At 37.2% G+C, this 20751-nt stretch overlaps 1 long non-coding RNA gene and 1 other non-coding gene across 2 annotated transcripts; both read right to left on the reverse strand.

Moving 5' to 3' along the window:
- Window positions 1–276: 276 nt before the first annotated feature.
- LOC139310440 (uncharacterized) lies at window positions 277–3456 on the reverse strand. The gene is made up of 3 exons (XR_011599879.1): window positions 3312–3456; window positions 2584–2649; window positions 277–469 (listed from the first exon to the last, which is right to left on the reverse strand). It is a non-coding gene; the product is annotated as an uncharacterized lncRNA (long non-coding RNA).
- Window positions 2938–3116, reverse strand: LOC139313495 (small Cajal body-specific RNA 16). Its single transcript, XR_011600104.1, has one exon. It is a non-coding gene; the product is annotated as a small Cajal body-specific RNA 16 (non-coding RNA).
- Window positions 3457–20751: the final 17295 nt, after the last annotated feature.

A 20751-nucleotide genomic window follows, 5' to 3' on the forward strand; every position in this document is an offset into this window, starting at 1 on the left:
AATAGTCCCATTTTTAGAAGCTTTGGTACAGTAAAACTTTTACATGGGGCTACCTTCATTGCAGATGGTAAATCTGGGTATTTCATAGTGTGCTTATTTTACATGTGATCCCTGTTGTGTTTGTTAAGCAGAAATAACATAAAATGGGAGTGGGGAGCAGGTCAATTCCTCCAAACTAAACATATCTGATACAGATATGCTACTATAATTAACATAAAACACCATGATATCACTAATTGAACAGAATAATAGGGTCACAAATAACTAAGCCTGATAGAAAAAAATTGACCTCATTTTTTAATTCAGCATGAAAAAGTTTGCTTAGAACACTTATTACAATCCTTGTGAGACAATTGTTGACTGTGTTATCTTTCCACCTGATATGTATTTGATCAATGGACTTTGATCAATGGAGGAAAACTTGATTCTTCCTGCAGAATTTGAGTACTGCTCTTCAATAAATGCTTACCTGGAAAAAATAGTAAGAAAATGATCAGTAAGCTTCAAACTTAAAATCCAGAGTCAATTTTTCCTGTTTTCTGAGGTCATACAAATAAGTTCAACATTCACCCCGTCTCCATCTCGCCTTGACTGGGAGAAAATAAGTCTGGACCAAAGCTATACATAAAATATAACTGAATCAACTTCCTTTAAGGATAAAATGTTCTATTAAAACTCAACAATTCCACACAGGATGCAGAATTATTAAACCTAGCAAGGGCAAATGGAATGAGACAAAGTGAGAATATGGATGCTTAAAACTTTCTAATCTTATTAGACATCTACACCTACTGCATTCAAGTGTGTGCTGGAACACTTCTTGGGAATTATGTCCATCGGCAGATAGCAATGTATTCGCTTTATATATTCAATTCTTGTAGTTCAAACTGATTTCACGTAAACATTTATTATGGAACACTTCTATAAATGTTTAAAATTTTTCATATTCAAAATGCTTCATTAATAAACATTTTTTTATAATCCACATCCATCCTAGAGTTTTACAATGGTATCTTCTTTTACAGATTTAAAAACCTGCTAAGCAGAATGAAATATTGGGCAAGAAGCAATGGGTGGAAATTAATCAAGGAGAGAAGCAATCTAGATCTAAAGAGAAATTTCCTAACAGTGAGAACAATTAATCAGTGGAATAACTTCCTTCAGAAGTTTTGAACGCTCCCACGGTCTTTAAGAAGAGATTGGACAACCATTTATCTGAAATAGTGTAGGGTTTCCTGCCTAAGCAGAGGGTTGGACTAGAAGACCTCCAAGGTCCCTTCCAACTGTTACTCTGTTCTGTTCTTCATATTTGACTAACCTAAGAACTGAATCTGAAATTTAATCTCCAATTTTTATTTTATCATATTCCTGTTGCAGGCACTTAGGAGAAAAGATGTGTTTTTCTCTCCCCTCTCCTATTTTATCCTTTCAACATCCTTCAATTAGTCAGGTTAAATAAGGGTCAGCCTAGAGGTTTTTTTTGTGAGGTTTAAACCTGAGTCTTTACCCAATATTGTTCATCACATTTAGGAGTTGATCTTATGGCAATAAAATATTTAGCAACTTTGTTGAGGCAATGTTGGCCCTCTTTACAGAAGAGCTCCAAGACTGAGCACAAGGGCTCCCTGTGCCAAGGTGACCATTTAATTTAGCACTCCATGAACAAAGGTAACCAGATTAATCTGTTACCTACAGAACAGTTAAGAGTGCATATATATAATTCAAAACTGATGTTCAGCTCCACTCTACAAAATACAGCCAGTATAGCTTGGTGATCAAGATATTGGACTTGGAGGTGAGAGAGACTGGTTCAGGGTCTGTCTTAGCCACAGAGTTCATTGGATGATTTTAGACTAGTGATTCCAATCCAACCAATCGTATGGTTATTACTGAATCTAATATTAGGAGAAACCTTAAGGAAACTGCACAGAAATTTTCAGAAACATGAATGCAATAACACAAACCTATGGTGCTACGCATATAAAATATAATGTAACATTGAATTATATACTAATTTCTCATATATGTGCATTATATTCTTGTACACAGGAGGTAAGGAGGGTTACATTTTCCCTATTCACAAAATTTCTTCAGACATTTAAAACTCAGTAATGCCTCTACTGTGAGGGGGGGGGGAAATCAGCAATGCTAAATGAAATGGGATTTATCACTTATTCTGTGCATACTTAAGCTTTGATAGAAACTTTTAGTACTGTTGTTTTGTTATAGGGGTTTCTTTCTGAAGTTATTTCCATGTTAATTTTGTTTCCCAATATCTATTATTATATATTACTCAGTTGGGAACCGACAGGAGGATAACAGAAATGGAGAAAAAAGTTGATATTACAAGGCCAGAAAGGACACTGCGCCTCCATTAACTGTGTAACAGTCTAACGTTTAATTCAACTCGCATTCTATGTTTGAAAAAGCATAGTAGTGTTGAGAGTCCCATTTGAAGATCTATTTAGAAATTGGGCTTATATGTACCAATTAATATATTTCATTTCATGTTTTCCTTATCGGCTTAAAAGTCAAATTACTCCATCGAGAAGATTGGAAGAGGTTTAAATACAAGATGGTTACCTATCAAGAGTTGCTGCCAAATAGTCATTTTTTCCATGTTTTCTTCTTGTTTAATAAATTCAGCATCTATAAGAAACACGGATTAGCCACGGGTAAAAATAAAAACGTATCTGCCGGATTCCAATATTCATCACAAAAGCAAAGTTTAAAAAAAAAAAAAAAATCGGTACAAGATCAGTTGCTTGTGCAACTTTTTTACTTTTTTTTTTTTTAAAAACCCATAGAGTCACCAAATATAATTACTTAACAAGCAGTCAAAGCCGCAACAATCATATAAAACTATACATTGCACATCTCAAGTTAGCACATCTTTTCCTGTATGGTATTCTGCATGAATGGATACCATACAGGAAAATCTGTATGCAGTATCATACATGACCATCAGGTTCCTGTAAGAATGCTCACACCTGTTACTGCATAAAGCGGACCCCTAAAAGGAACCCCTTTTCTTAATCTAGGGCAAAGTCAGGCTCACTGGTATGAAGCAGGACCCCAAGGAGACCCAGCCACACAGCAGCCATTTCCTAGCCCATGAACGTTAATGCCAGCAAACTTTAGCACATATCTGAAATGTTCAAAACGTGCAATGTTCTCCTATCCATTAGCCACCCGGTCCAGACGTGCCAAATGCAAAAGCCCCATAAACCGAAGGCAGCATGACTTGGAGAACCTGGGAAGGCACGAACAGGAGGGAGGCGGTGAGAAGCTCCGGGGAGGAAGCAGCCCACCTTCTAAATCACCAAGGTTTACAGTTCTCCTATCTCACGTCGGCTCTCTCCACCTTGAGATATCGCTGGCGAGGGAAGGAGGAGCGGAAGGCGAGCTCCGCCAGCCATCACGTTAGCTTCTCTGTAGCAGGCCAGAGGAGGCGGGTCTCCGTTGCCGGACCACTATTGCGCCTGCGCACTCAGAGGAACGACAACCCTCCCCCACAGCGATGGGGGAAAATGTTGTTTCTGCGCATGCTCCCTGTAGTTCCTTTCTGCCCCACGCTCTCACGGGGTAGATCGCGACATGGCAGCGTGAGAGTTAGTTACTCGGTTGTTAGACCAAATGCTACTTCATGGCTTTCACGCTAGGGTGTCTGATTTGTCGCTCTTTGTGTTCTTAACAGTGGCTTGGGGGTTGTTCGGAGCCCTCGCTGTTGAGCTGCACGGAAGCAGTGCTCCCTGAAATAATAGAACTTTTTTTCCATTTGCGTTGATAGCTCCAGCTTTAAAAATAGCAAACCTCAGCATGGCTAAAACAATATCTGTAAAAAGTGGAGTGTGATCCACTCCACTTTAGAAATGATAGTACAAACGTGTGCCAACTCCTTACCAGAAGCTTTCCATAACTTCAGCTACAATGCCAGATTGCATATACAGGTAGTCCTCGATTTATGACCACAATTGAGCCCAGAACTTACGTTGCTAAGTGAAAAATGTTATGACTTTTCTTGCAATCGTTAAGTGAATCTGGCTTTGCCATTGACTTTGCTTGTCAGAAGGTTGCAAAAGGGATCACATGACCCCAGGACACTACATCTGTCATATGACCCAGTTATCAAGTATCTGAATGTAAATCACATGACCATGGGGATGCTGTAAGTGTGAAAAATGGACACAAGTAACTCTTTTCAGTGCTGTTGTTAACTTTGAACAGTCACTAAATGAACTGTTGTAAGTCGAGCTCTACTTTTCCTTCAGGACAAATAACCACTTAGCCAGGAATCCCTTTTATGCTGCCACATTTTAGGACAGTTTTAATACTGCATAGAATTCGTAAAGATTTATTAAGTTGAACACCATTTGTTCAACTGAGGATGACCACCTGTTATGTTTTTTAATATTATAAATCACTGTACATAGTACTGGTATTTTTATATGCTGTCCAGAAGTATGGGATTGAATAGCATAAAAATAAGCTAAAATTATAATCAGTGAAAGTTAGTGCTGATATAAGTGCTCATTAGTCTACAGAATATTGACCAGAAATACTGACTGTTTACTTATAAATTGATTAGGAATTTATTGGATCTTAGTAATGCTGTAAGTACCAAAGTAATCTTGTATCAACTGAAAATCTGTAAATTAAAAACTTTTATTATGTTGATGTTGCCTTTATGGTTTGAGTTTAAAGCATAGCACAATGAAAAATGGGAATAAAATTAAATATAAAGGAAACCAAACTAAAGACAAAAGCTAGCACACAAGTTTTAGGGTTGACAATGAAGATACTGAAATGATAGAGAGTTTCTGCTGTTTAGGATCAGCCATCAACAATAAAGCTGCAAGAAGTCTTGAAATATGCCACAAATTAGGATACAATAAAGCAGCCATGAAGGCCTTAGAAAAGATATGCCCATTCTTCATTTAGCGACTACTTCAATTGGTAACCATTTGCAAATATGAAGATAATACACAGTAATTTTAAAATCATTTTCTGACCAATGCACACATTTATAACCAAATTTCATCCTTTTGACAACAACACACTCGAATGGGACTAATGCTGGCATTGTTGCATGAGAGAATTTTATCTGAATATGATGGCAGCATCAATGATCTTCATATCTCAGTCACATGGTTTTCATAATGAACATTTCGCTTAATGACCTGGTTGTTGTAACAGAACTCAGTTGCTAAATAAAGACTGGGTATACAGGTAGTCCTCGACTTACAACAGTTCATTTAGTGACTGTTCGAAGTTACAACTACGCTGAAAAAAATTGACTTATGACAATTTTTCACACTTATGACCACTGCAGCCTCCCCGTGATCATATGATTTACATTTGGATGCTTGATGACTGGTTCATATTTATGATGGTTGCAGCGTCCCAGAATTGTGATCATCTTTTGCAACCTTCTGACAAGCAAAGTCAATGGGAAAGCCAGATCCACTTAACAACCTTATTACTAATTTAACAACTGCAGTGATTTACTTAACAACTGTGTCAAGAAAAGTCGTAAAATGGGGCAAAACTCAACAAATTTCTCATTTAGCGACAAATTCTGTGGTCGTAAATCAAGGACTACCTGTATTGGAATGCTGGAATGTACCTATATCTACAAAGATCAGAACACATACAATGGAGGAATAGTTAGTGAGGATGATGTAAATCACTGTGATAACCAGATTCTCTGATTAGAAAACTGGAAATCCCTTGTGGATATTTTGCGGAAGATAGAAAAAATGAATTTAGGGTTTGTTAGGATAGATTATAGGAAGAGTTTAGAGGAAGAGTTAAATTTATAAGTACTTACAACTGCTGTAGAGAAGATCAGTAATAATTTCTCTGTATCCTTTTTCTTTCTTGTCCACTTTTGGTTTATTTTTCCCCTTGAACTTTTTGCTTTCTCTTTGCTTTCTTTTTTTAAACTTTAGATTAGTTTGTATTAGTTTTTATATTCCATTTTGCAACTTTTAATAACATTTAAAAAAGAATTGTGCAAGCGATGGTATTCTGTGTGATACTATGGAACTGAAAGTTGAAATTTGAAGAAGCAGGAAAGGAAGAATATCAACACCTTGAAATAATGTATTGAAGAAGACTCCTGAGAATAGTGTGGACAACCCAGAAGATAAACCAATGGATCATTAAATAATCCCAAATTGTCATTCGAAGCACAAATGACTAGGTTCAAGTTATCACAGTGTAGCCATAGGGCAGCTAATTATAAAATGTAGTTGCTTTTCCAAACGATTGTTCGCTTTCAGCTAGGCAGGATGGGGTGAAATGTACAAATGTCCTAATATCAGATGTGAGCATGTAAGTCATAGCATTTGTATAATGGTGTCACACATTTTGTCATCTGTTCCTATAGTGCAGTGATGGCTAACCTTTTCCAGACCAAGTGCCCAAAGGGTGCGTGTGTCCAAACCCCAAAATACAATGTGTGCACCCCCTGTGCAATGTCCCGCCCCCCGCGCTTGCATCCCACCCATGCATGCATGGCCCCTGCATGCGCACCACCACCCCACACATGTGCGCACCCTTGTGCACGTGCCCCGCCCCTGCGCATGTGCCACCCCTGCGTATGCGCAGCAGAGACCTGAAGACCAGCTGGCCAGCGGGAGGCATGCACACATGCACAGCGGATCTGAACTGAGGCTCGCGTGCCATCAGAGAGGGAGCTGCGTGCCACCTTTGGCACACGTGCCATAGGTTCACCATCACGGCTATAGTGGCACCACACCACCACTCTTTCCTGGCAGATACTTTTGCCTCCTTTCAAGCTTTTGCATTGGCATATGCAAATTCTGCCATTGCCATTCCTTTGCCACCTGCCTTTTGTTCTAATTTCCAAGCTATTATAGGGCCACCAGATCTGGCCTGCAAAAAATCACTAAATGGCAGTAAAACAAGTATGAAAAGACATTTCTTACCTTGTGTTCAGTGGGATTTGATTTTTTTTCATACAGTAGCACCACAGATTTAATGAATTTAAAAGTAACACATCCCATATCCTTTCAGAGCTAAACACAGAAGTCCTGTTTATTAATATTAATCAAGTCACAAGCAGTGTAAGGAAGAGCAATCATTCACTTTGTAGCTGAAGAGCCATTTTCATTCTCAACTATTAAGTGATTTGTGTGGCTTTGCAGTGAATATCACTCAGGTATGTGACAAATATCCATGCAGATAATCATTGAAATGGCACACAGCTCTCTGGGAATGTCTCTTTTCTTCCCTGACCAGTCACTCCTACTGTTTTATATGTGTACTGTAATAACATAGATTGATGTCAAGTCCAATATTGATGTCTCTGAAATACTATTCTGTCAGAATTTGACACTTCTATTTCATTAATAAGATGTCCATGGATTTGTGGATCATGCTCTGTGTCATGCATACCTTATCCTGATATTCTGGATACAGCAAAACAACTCCCACATTTTTACTTTTAATTTTTATCCCAAAGACTATTGGAAACATTAATCAAATACCTAACAGAATTTATATTTTTGAATGTTGATATTTTGGTGCTTCTGAAGAGCTGCTGAAAAACAAGTTTCTGTAAGGGAAGGGGTGTGAACCGTGCTTTCACTTCTCCATATATGAAAATTGCCCAAGTGGAAAGTCTTGTCCACCTTCTAATAAATAGAGTATTTTATTGTGGTTGATTAATTATAGGAAATTTGAGAAGAAGATATATCTAACTAATCTTTTTGTCCATTCCAGCCTCTAACTTTGTTAGTTCTCTAACAAAGAGAGAAAAAATGCACACTACTAAGAAAAAAATGAAGAAGTTGTTTGTGGTTTATGTATTTTACCAAGTGTAAAATATTCAAATAAGACAGCACTACATTAGGTTTCCCCCACTCCATTTTGGTGAATTAGGAATAATCAGTTATACTATTTTTCATACTATTATCCTCTAGAGCTGACATCTAGAACCAGGGACTTGGTTTTCCATCGGTGGCCCATTTAAACAATTTTCTGCAACCTTTCTGACCTTATTGGAGTTTTTACACTGTGTTAGTTTGTGGAATAAGCCACAGTAGTTAAGTCCCTAGATAACACTAAGCCATAAACTATGGTTTAGTGATCAATGTGGTTGCTCCTTACTGAAGGCTTTTAAGAAGATATTGGACAGCCATTTGCCTGAAATGGTATAGAGCAGTGATGGCTAATCTTTTCCAGACTGAGTGCCCAAAGTGTGTGCCCGAACCCGCAAAATGCAATGTGTGTGCGGCCCTCGCGCATGTGCCCTGCCCCCTGTGCATGCGCACGGAGCCCCCACATGCACCCCACCCCCCCGCATGTGCGGCAGAGATCCAAAAACCAGCTTGCTAGTGGGAGGCACGCACATGTGTGGCGGAGCAGAGCTGGGGCGATGGCTCACATGCCCACAGAGAGGGTGCTGGGTGCCACGTCTGGCACGCGTGCCATAGGTTTGCCATTACGGGTATAGGGTCTCCTCCTTGAGCAGGGATTGGACTAGAAGAGCTCCAAGGTCCCTTCCAATTCTGCTATTCTATTATTCTGTAGTTCACCACACTAAGTAAACCAAGTCAAGTCTAGTATGACTGAAATTGCTAGTAGTCTTGACTCCATGTAAACTCTTTTTTTTAAATTGTGCCTAAATTGTCCAAATGCTTTAAAAATCCAGATATTTTCCTTCCAAATCCTGATTTCCACTCCCAAGTTGATTCTCCTCATTTTGCCTGTCTAATTGACCCTGACCCCTGGGCTATTTTTTTCCTGAGCACAAAACCAATCGTATTTCACAAGGAAATATACTGGAAAGCTTGGATTTATTTTATTTATCTATTTATCTATCACATTTTGCAATTGCCCATTTTGCTCACAGAGGGACTTTCTTCATAGCAATGTAAATGTTGCTGTTCTTTATTTTTTAAAAAATACCACTATATTTTTCAAGGATCTAGCTTAGTAATTTCCCATGCAGTATGAATGGTCTGTTCCTAAAATTCATTATATATTAATACTGTCCAATTATATACTTGCTTTGCAAGAAATATTCATATTAGAAGCCAAGAATCATGGACTATTCAAAAGGGTAAGTGGTTCACTAACCATCTCATTAACTACTTAATGAGAGCTAGTGGCCTAAACCTTACTACTCCTCCAAGTAGTTAGCATATAATTTTCAACAAATTGCTTTCCCTCTTAGTAGGTTAACACTAAGAATGTGTTTAGATCTGCTGGGGATTTAAAATTCCAGTTGAGTCTAACAGAGTTTCCTAGTCAATTTCAAGTTCTTAGGCATTCAGGCAAATATCAGAAGGGGTTTTAAATCATTTATAGATCAATTCAATAATTTACTGTTCCAGGTAGGTTTATTAATTTGCAATTGTAATAGCATCCAAGCTTAATATACAAGTTTGAAATAGTTTACCTACCTTATAACCAAGTTGTTTAGGAAAGTAATTTTTTAAATGCATTTACCACAGATGCAGTGTCTGGAGGTCATGGAATCGCCTTTTGTGACAGCTGTGGTAAGAAAGATCATGAAATGGAGCAAAACTCACTTAACAACTGTCTTGCAGTTGTAAGTCTAGGACTACCTGTAGCATGGAGAGGCAGCAACAAATGTATGTCTACTACACTACCCCTTCAAGGGGATGGAAATGGGCCCCAGAGACATTGATGTATCCCTTCTTCCCTAACTAGACTATCCTCTGGTGGTCTTGCAACACCATAATATGTGGCTGACAAAATGGCTGAGAGAAAAACATGCAAGTCTTTACACTGCTAGTCTTCCCTTTAACAGGTCATAGGGTTTCTGGGAAGAGCCCTGGTGGTGCAGTGGTTAGAATGCAGTATTGTAAGATAACTCTGCATTTCCGTTATCAGGAGTTTGATCCTGACCAGTTTAAGATTGACTTAAAGTCAAGAAGTCAGTTTAAGAAGCCTTCCATCCTTCCAAGGTTGGTTAAATGAGAACCTAGGTTGTTAGGTGCAATATGCTGCCTCTGTAAACTGTTTAGAGAGGGCTGTAAAGCACGATAAAGAGGTATATCAGTTTAAGTGTTATTCTATTTTATATTTCTATTTTCTGTTTATAAGAGTGGCATAATAAGTGGTTTGTACTATTGCATCAATATAACCATACATATATGCAATGCATTCTAGGCCCTGTTTGGAAGGTAGCTGCAGGATTCCATTTAAAATTTAGCACTTCTCATTATTTTTCTTGCCTATCTGCTTCCATTTTTCTTTGCCTGCAGACAGCTTACAATGTTGTGTATATTATTTATAGCCAGTTGAGAGCCAGACTGAGGCTAAGAGACCAGACTACAAACCAGGAGACTGAGTTCTAGTCGCACCTTAGGCCCAAAGCCAGCTGGATGACCTTGGGCCAGTCACTCACTCTCTCTGAGCCCAACCCACCTCAAAGGGTTGTTTTGGTGGGGAAAATAGGGAGAGGAAAGAGTATTATGGATGTTTGCCACCTTGAGTTATTTATAAAACTAATAAAGGTGGGATAAAAAATAACTAAGTAAATAAATGTTTGCAGTTCACCATAGCCTTGTTACCTGGAAGCAAAGGAAAAAAAAGTAGTTTGAAAACAAACTAATTATATTGTATCATTCACACCTCTCTCCCTTTTCTTTGTCTTTCTTCTTTCTTTACCTCATTTTTTTGCATAAAGTAAAACATTGGTATGAAATTTGCAGAGGATAGATTGAGTACAAACCTTTATTATTTTTCTTCTTTTTTTTCCAGGGGGCATAAGGCAGGCATTGTTCTGCATCTCCCAGCTTGGCATTTTGGGGATGTCCCTATTGACATTTAAAATCCTATTATATGGTTGTGGTTACAATTGTATGTGAATCTACAAGCTAATTCTTGCCACCCTTGATAATAGAATCTCACATGTTCACTAATTTGTTGATGTTTCCCTCCCCATTCTCTCATCAGGTAGTCATATCTTGTTCTAACTAGATGGTTTTGTGCCACAAGCCATTTCCATCGCAAGCCATCCTCTAAAATGGGGCATGGGGTGGGAGGAAAGTTCATAGTTTTAAAGCATTATGCAACTCGCCAGTCCTACTATAGACATTTCTAGCTATTGCAGCAATGTTTCTAGTGTAATAGAGCTTCCAGAGTGAAGTCACTCCATTGTGCTTTGCAGTTTCTAGTAATTATGTGATGATTTCCTTTGGCCAGTCTCACCTGAATGGCAAATGAAGCAAGCCCAAAGTTTTTTTTACTGGTCCACACCCCATGAAATCATAAGAATAGTAATAATATAGTGAAACATTTATCAGATCAGTTATGAGATCATCAGTCTCAGGAGATTTTAAGAGTTTCAGAAATGTATTAATTCATGTCTTGAATTTAAGGAAGCTATAGGGGCACAATTGGATGCTTTGATACCTGTGGATTCTCTGCAGCTGAACTTAACAGAACAGAACACAATAGAACAGAACAGAACAGGACAGAACAACAGAGTTGAAAGGGACCTTGAAAGTCTTCTAGTCCAACCCCCTGCTCAAGCAAAGAACCTTATACCATTTCAGACAAATGGCTGTCCAATCTCTTCTTAAAAACCTGCAGTGATGGAGCACCTCCAACTTCTGGAGGAAAGATGCTCCACTGGCTAATTGTTTTCACTGTTAGGAAATTTCATCTTAGTTCTAGGTTGGGGTTCTCTCCTTGATTAGTTTCCATCTGTTGCTTCTTGTCCTGCTTTCAGGTGCTTTGGAAAATAAAGATGTGAAGAAATCAGTTATGAAAGCCACACATTCTTTCATAGGATTTTTATTTTGATAGGAACAAGATGGTGGTTTGTTGAAGTACTGAGAAATGGAAAAAAAATAATGATTAGGAAACAGATGTCAAATCAAATATCTTTATTATGGTCTTTGGTCAGCCTTTACAATAAAAGAGTACAGTAAAAAAGAGAAGTAGTTTAATACAACTCTTTGTTATCCAGGAAGGGGAAAAAAATAATAGAACAATAAAACAACATTTCTACCTAAATAGATTTGTGTTGTTGTATAACTTGGTGAAGATATTTGACCCCCTGATGTATGAGTGTGGGTCAGCATCCCTTAAGAAATAATAAACATAAAATATATCTGTGTGGCCCTTGTATTTTGAAAATGATTGGGGTGATCAGGTCATGTCTTGGGGTATCATAGAAAGGATATTGCATGAGGACATGCATGAGAGTTTCAACCTCCCTGAATCTACAAGAGCAACGTACATAAAGATTTGAAGATAATCAGTTGATGAAAGTCATAAATTCTTTCATTTTGGGAGGGTGGGGGGGAGGGATGAGAGGGTGGGATGTTGAAATATTGAGGAATGAAAAATTTCATGAATACTGGTGTTCTTAGGAAATTCATATATGTCAATTTCACATTTTTGTGCTTAAATTTTTTCAACTTAGGCACATAAAGAAAAAAGAATATTGATCTCAGATGTTCTAGGGAAGAAGACACTGCAGTTGCAGGCCCAATTTTTGCTTTTTCAGCCTAACCTGTTTATAATGTTGCTGTGGGGATGAAAAATAAGAGGAGGGGTGTTATGTGATAGGATATAAATCCGTATATTATTCTTTTGTTTGTTAACTCCCTCCTCTTATTTTTATAAATAAAAATCCTTACAAATTGAGGAATTCCAAAATATAAACAAAAGTACCTTTCTATTTTTAAACATGCTTTTGAGATTTTATATATATGTATAAATACTTTAATGCTTTCTTAATACACACCCACCCACACAAACAAAATATTTTTAAGAAAGTATACTATTCCATTATCCAGTATGAGCTAATTTAGTGGGGGGGTTTTTAAAGAAAGGATCAGCTTTCACTGTAATATGTACAATTATTCTGATAAAAGAAAATATATTCTGAGTGGTAGTTCAGTTAGAATCCAGTCTACGTTGCATAGTGGCTTGGTAACTATGGAAATATTACACATGAATTGTAACTGCAGTTATGTTATAAATAAAACCCCAGCTGTAAACCATTTCATGGACTTGAAAATAACATGAACATTTAGTTTCTTTATTAAGTTGTTGGACACGTATCACAATCAAAAGCAAAGTTAAGAAGACAAGAAACTTACAGATAATGACTTATCATGGAGAATGAAAAATTAATTTCACTTCTATATTATAATTTCTTTAGAAAATTTCTGATTACAACATTTGTATATTTAAGAATGTACTGCTTATATATTATATAATTTTGTTATTATATTTTAATAATTCCTGGTATTGATTGATTGATTGATTCAACGATTGTGGGCTATTAATTTGGTGTTGACTATTTGTGACCATAGATTTTCTCCATAACAATCTGCCCCTAAGCTAGTCCTTCGTGTCTTCCAACCATGTACTCACCACCATCTACCTTGCTGCTTTCTGTCCTCTTTCCTTCTACCTTTCCCAGCATTCAAATCTTTTCTAGAAAGGTAGGCCTTCTCCTAATGTATCTCTAGTGTGATAATTTCATTCTGGTCATATTGCCTTGAGCGAGAATTTTGGATTCATGTGTTTGATGATCCATTTTTGTTTCGTTGGCTGTCCATGATATTCTCAGGAGTCTTCTCCAATACTAAATTTCAAAAGCATCAATACTCTTTCTATCCTGCTTCTTCAAAGTCCAACTTTCGCTTCCATGGAATATAACAGGGAATACTATTTCTTACACTGTTCTGACCTTTTGTTCATAATATTATTTCATTGCATGGGATTTAATTAGGACTCAGGAGCGAATTATGTGTGTGTTTATTATACAAAGACAGATTCCCTATTGAATAGTTTCCAAAACAGGTTTTAATTTAGGATGATTAAATGATTTCTTTTGGAATGCAAGTTGTTAATGAACATGTAAGAACCCCAAACTGTTAGGATTTATAATAGTTATAAATCTGCTACATGGCACCTTCAAACTACTATGTTTATTATAGCATTGATAGTAAATTGTTAACCAGTAACTTGAGAAGGTTTATGGTTTCTAATTAGGGAAAGATATATGTTTATGATTAGTAATGAGTTTTAAATTTTGTTTCTTTATTTAGAGTAATTACTTGCCTAAATAGTTGTTTCACCTTTTTTTTTAAAAAAAAATGCATAATTGAAAGATCAGTTTATGTTTTTTAAATACACTATTGATTTTTAATTTGAGGGGATAAATGCTGACCTTTTCTCTACATTTATGAAAAATGGTTATGCTTAGTTTTATTAGTTTACTGTTAAAGATTTTGTGTTGAAAAATATTTGACTAATGTTATATAGCTTATAGAGATAAGCTCTCTTAGTGTTTCACTATTCAGAATGCAACAGTAGGGGAAAGAAATATCCAGTGATACTGAGGATGCATTGCAGAGGTGGGTTTCAGCAGGTTCTGATCAGTTCTGGAGAACCGGTAGCGGAAATTTTGAGTAGTTCGGAGAACCGGTAAATACCACCTCTGATTGGCCCCGCCCCATCTATTCTCTGCCTCCCAAGTCCCAGCTGATCTGGAGGAAATGGGGATTTTGCAATAACCTTCCCCTGCCATCTCCACCAAGCCATGTTACGCCCACAGAACCGGTAGTAAAAATTTTTGGAAACCCACCATTGATACATTGCAATAAAAACTAAAACCCACAATGACACCATTCATGGTGATGGCACAATGGTTAGAATACAGTATTGTAGGCTAATTCTGCCACCTGCCAGCAGTTTGATCCTGACTGGCTCAAGGTTGACTCAGCCATTCATCCTTCCGAGGTAAATAAAATGAGGGCCCAGATTGTTGGAGGCAATATACTGACATTTTTAAACCATCCAGGAAGTGCTGCGAAGCACTGTGGAGTGGATTATAAGTCAGCACTATTGCTATTCATCTGGACAGAGAGTCTCAACAAACTTTGGTATATTTATATTTCAGTATACTTCCTTTTTTAGTTCACCCAGCCAACTGAACAGGAGAAAGACTGTTTTCACTGTTATTCTCTTGGTATCACTGTTGAGACTGCATAGCTCAAAAATGCCACTATTATTTTATAATTTGGCTGGGAGGGCTCTTTTCTTATGCTGTTATACCAAGAAACAACTTTTCAAACCTCTCCTAGTGGTATACAACAAAGAGGTTTTCTTTAAAAAAAAATGCAATAAAACATGTGTAAGAGTTCCCCTATACACGCAAACTTTCTTGTGGTAGCTATATGAAATTAGGCAGGATTTATTTACCCTACCTAAAAGGCAACTTTGTGATTGTTATCAGTTCTGTTAAAAAGAAAGTTACAAGAACTATTTCCTTAAAAAAATGTGAAAGTTGGTTCTTATCTAGCTGAAGTCACCAAAATAATAAATTATGCAAGTAGTCCAGCCAAAGGCAGAGCAGCAGGCTTTCAAGTGCTGCCTATTATAAAAAGTCAAGAAAATGGATAAGAATTTTCTACCATAAAATTTCTACATATTGGTGCTTAATTTAAAAGTCAGTTTTCACTATAATGCTTATGTTGTAACCTTAACGCTCCTAATAAAGCAGAATTCTGAGAAATTTGTCCCAATTGTTAAAACAAAAATCTGTCCTAAAAATCTTTCTGGGAAGGGACTAATCTTAAAGAGACTAGAACAGTGGTGAAATCCATTTTTTTTTTACTACCGGTTCTGTGGGCATGGCTTGGTGGGTATGGTGTGGCTTGGTGAGCATGGCACCCCACTCCAGGGGAAGGACACTTCTGGGGGAAGGTTATTGCAAAATCTCCATTCCCACCCCACTCTGGGGCCAGCCAGAGGTGGTATTTGCCAGTTCTCCAAACTAATCAAAATTTCCGCTACCGGTTCTCTGAACTGCTCAAAATTTCCGCTACCGGTTCTTCAGAACCTGCTGGATTTCACCCTGGACTAGAACTTATTTTTAGAGCCTATTTTTCCAGGCAAAGTTCATCCCACCAGACTGAGTTCAACAGGCCTGCCAGTTATATTAAAAAGAAGTCCCAGCTGATTGTAGATGTCCCATAATAATTAGGTGAAGATATAGAGCCTCTAGTTTTCAAATCTCACATATTATTGAACTGTGACTCAAATCTGGTGGCCTCCAGATTAACTTGAGTCAAATGGAGCTATTTTTGGAATTGCCAAATTTCAGGCATGGATTTTTGTGATCAGTAAACATCAGCCTTGGGATAGTTTGGCAAAGGCCTAAGATTAACATGTCAAATAATCCCCTTGACAAAGCCAGAATGTAAAAAGTATGTGCTTGCCAAAACTTAGCACTACAGTAACAAATTTAACTGTAATTACATCTTCCAGATGGACCATCACATAAAGTGTTTTAGCTGATGACATACCAATGCATCTTTATCTCTGCCAATTATTTTAACTATTCTGTTTATTATTTAGCTGTAACTCTGCAATGCGTAATTTCAGCAACAAAAATTAATACCCCAGGGCTCTATCTACATTATCTACCTATAATGTGCAGCAATGATACAGCATCTGGCTGTGACTTAGGGGCACTAAATTAGGTGTTCCTTCTTTATTCCTTTGTAACTATCCTCGCATGGAAGTAAATGCATAGTCAATGAAAAATAGGAATCCACTTTTTATATTCTTGTATTAGTGCTTTATCCTCAAAATACTTCGCCTGGATGTCACTTTTACTACCTTACATGTTAAACTATGCAGCTTTAAAATATATTCATTTGTAAAAACTATTTTCTTTCCAGGCAAGACTTAAATTTGGATGATGCAAGATGAATAATAATAAGTTTATTGTCATTGTATGTATATACACAGTATACCCATACAACAAAATTCACTTAACACCCAAAGACCAAGTCCAACACACATAACAATCCCCAAACACCCCCCCACCCCCCACAAATTCCCCACCCCTAAACCACCCAAACATACACACAACAGACCAAGTAACACTACCACTGAAACACTACCACATGCAATTATCCTACTGCGCTGATAAATGTTATAGGAGATCCAAACAACTTTCCATTTGTAACCTTCCTTGCTTTCCTATTACTGTACATGTAGTCCTCGATTTATAACAGTTTGTTTAGTGACTATTTGAAGTTACAACAGCACTGAAAAGTGACTTATGACTTTCTTACAGAAACTTCTGTATCAGTTGTTTGAGAGGCATATCTAGATCAACAACATGCCTCAAAGTCCTCAAGGAATAAAAATTAAGAAAAACAGCTTTGATCCTTAATAAGCTAACTTCTGGACCATTGTAAGAAGACAGTATTTCATTTCTTCTTTACTGATGAACATTTGTTTCATATTTCCATTTTATTTTTTTTATCTAAATGAAAAAGAAAAAGTGAGAGAAACAAAGGTAAAGAAAAAAGGACAACCACAAAACAGAAAAAGATTGCTTATTTTGAGTCAAGGAGGAGGAGAAGTTACATCAAAGACTTCCTTTAAAAGGGGTAGCCATAAATGTTTATGGCTTGAGAGCAACCTGTTGGGGGATGAGTATGCAATAGAAGAGATCAGGATAAAAGTGGGAGGAGAAATGCCTTCTCCTCCTCCCTCTCCTCCTCTTCCCCCTCCCCCTCTCTCTCTCTTTTCCTCTTTCCCTCCCTCTCTCTCTTACCACCCATCTCCTTGCATTTCTTTCTAATGTTCCCCCCCCCCTCTTCAGTGGCCAGCTGCAGAAATGGGGGAGAGAAGTCTTTTTCCTGAGGTCTGGAATAGGCCATCCTCCAACTGTAGTTGTCCTCTCCCCTATATATGAAATTAATAAGCTTCTTATTTAATCAAGGTAACCTAAAATAGTTCATTAATTCTACTTTTTACAAATAACTCAAAGCGGAAAATGTATCCAACACATCTTCCTCCTCATATTTTCCTCACCACAACAACAACCCTGTGAGATCGGTGGTACTGAGAGAGAGAGAGAGTGACTGGTCCAAGGTTGCCTAGCTGGCTTTCATGGCTAAGGAGGGACTAGAACTCACAATCTCTCCTTTTGTAGCCTGGTACCCACAGTTGAAGCCCTTTAATCATTTCCCTTTCTCTAGTTGCACTTCCCATTCAAATATCCTGGTCTAGGCAGAGATAGTGTATATTCCCCAGAATAGATTTATCTTGCTAGGCGTTTCAGCTTTTCCTCGCTCATAAAAGCTTCCCTGTAATTTCCAAGGGGGGAATATTTGAGCGCTGCAGTGATAAAATTGGATCGTTTGCAAGCTGCCCTTTGATTTTTCAGCAAAGTTAAGAAAAGTGCTTTTAAGAAAAGGATCAGAAAACCTTAATCATCCTAGATAATAAGAAAAGGGAAACCTGTAAGGAAAACAAGCTGCTCTCTATGCTTCCATCTTCACAGAATGGCGCAATTTCCAAGAAGAGCATCATTGATTTTTTCCCTCCTGTGGTGTAATCAGAAAGGACAAGTTAATTCAAAGAACATGTAAAATGATTGCCTTAGGCCCCCACAAATTTCCATTATGAAATTCAAAGGGGAAAAAAAAGGGCGGGGAACAGCTCCTAGGACTGTAGATCAAGACCCCGTTGTAGGCTAAAGATAGTATCTGTGATTCATAACATATAGTGAACTATAGAAGATTATTTCAGTATCTGTGGAGATGGGGAAATACACTGTCCAAATAACAATAAAACCCAGCAAGAGCCTTCAGCCTTTTTTGATATTTATTCAAGGCTTTCCTGTTAAGAATTCAGCATTATGAACATCTCCCCAGCAATCTTTAGTCAAATACCGTGATGCCTTCCAGTAAAAGGCTGTTCATGTACTTTGCAATGGGAATGCTCTGGGGCAAATTCTGTTTATTTATTTTAAACCAGCACGTGCAAATACTAACCGGAAACCTGTAAGTGCCTTTAATGGAGATGAACCCCAGAACCTTGAGGAAAAAAAAAAAACTATTACAAAAGCAAAAGACAACACTGTCAGTTGCGTTTTCAAAGAAACCACTACAGGTAGTCCTCGACTTACAATATTTCATTTAGAGACTGTTCAAAATTACAATGGCGCTGAAAAAAGTGACTTTTTTCACTGACCATTTTTTGTACTTATGACCGTTGCAGCATCCCCATGTTCACGTGATCAAAATTCAGATGCTTGGCATGTGACTCATAGTTATGACTGTTGCTGTTTCCCGGAGTCATGTGATCCCCTTTTGTGACCAGCAAAGTCAATGGGGAAGCCAGATTCACTTAACAACCGTGTCATTAACTTAACAAATGCAATGATTCACTTAACAACTGTGGCAAGAAAAATCATCAAATGGGGCAAAACTCACTTAACAAATGTTTCACTTAGCAACATAAATTTTGGGCTCACTTGTGGTGGTAATTTGAATTTGATTACCTGTACATTTGCAGACATAATGCCCAAAAAACTACCCAATCTTAATGTAGTTTCCCTCCACATTATTTTTTTTAAAAAAATCAATTTAAATTTTTAATGTAAATTGATTTTTTAAATCACAGAATATTTGATTTAAGGGCTATTTGAGAGCAATCTTATTGAAAATAAACAATAACAACAAGAAACAGTTTTTGAAATGCTATTGGCTGGAGACAAGTGACGAACCCCCTCCCCCACCCCCCCCACCCCCAAAAACCTGCAGAAAACTGCAGAAGATGAAAAAACAAGGATATAAAAATAAAACATAGTTTGCATCTCCCAAATAGCCCATTTAATTAAAAAGTATTTAACCCGAAGGGTGGAAAGATATGTGCAATTTATAACAAAACAATTCTCCAGCAATAAGGGAGATGAATATGTTTATTACCAGCATTTTCTGGCATTTTTAGTATTCTTGCCCAACTGTTTTTTCTCCCTTTTTAAAAAAAATTAATGTCTTCTTTTCAGAGCCATTCCTATAATTTTATTTAACAGGCTAGAAAATTTGTTTTGTACATCAGGGTTATGCAATTCAACATAACTACTAATTTTATTTAGTTGAACAAAAAGTGCCTGGGAAGCGTGTATAATTTTTTTTTTTTCATTTATCGGAGAAAAGCAAAAATTGCCAAATATTTTTCCCCTCCCTTTACTAAAGCTGTCTGTAGATGCAAGTGTCTTTGCTTATTGGAAACTGGGTGAAGCATAAGAAGAAAATATGAACAAAAAAAAAAAAAAACAGGTGGTGAAGTCCCTTTCATTTTTAATCACTGTCTAATGTATCATATAAGATAAACTACAGTAAGGACAAAAATCAGATGAAGTTGAAAGACAAGGTGGTAAATAGAGTATTCATAAACAGAATAATAGCTGGGTTTTACTGGGGCTGTAATGTAAATGGTTGGAGATACTTGGGCAAAATGATTTTACATATTTTTTTAATGCCATAATCTATGTCAGTTTTGTGTATGTGCTTGTGTGCATATGCATATTCTGAGTGTTGTCATCTCACTTATTATTATTATTATTATTATTATTATTATTATTATTATTATTATTATTATTTATTGAATTTCTATACCGCCCTTCTCCTGAAGGACTCAGGGCGGTGAACAGAATAAGATTTCATATACATATAATGATTTTTTTTTTATAAACAGTAAATAATAAATTGAGTCAACTTAGTGTATCTGCTAAGACCTTGGCATAGAATTTAGATGTTTATGCTAGCCCTGCTTGTTGAAACAGAAAGGTCTTCAGGGCACGTCGGAAAGTGCGAAGATCTGGGATTATTCGTATTCCAGGGGGTAGAAGAACCTTTACCTTTAACCATCAGATATAGAAATAGTCAATCCCATCACTCTGTTGAAGAAAAGCAT

This window comes from Pituophis catenifer, unplaced genomic scaffold (assembly GCF_029215685.1).
Source record: "Pituophis catenifer annectens isolate HBS135680 unplaced genomic scaffold, rPitCat1.0.hap2 SCAF_2, whole genome shotgun sequence".
NCBI classification, from domain to species: domain Eukaryota; kingdom Metazoa; phylum Chordata; class Lepidosauria; order Squamata; family Colubridae; genus Pituophis; species Pituophis catenifer.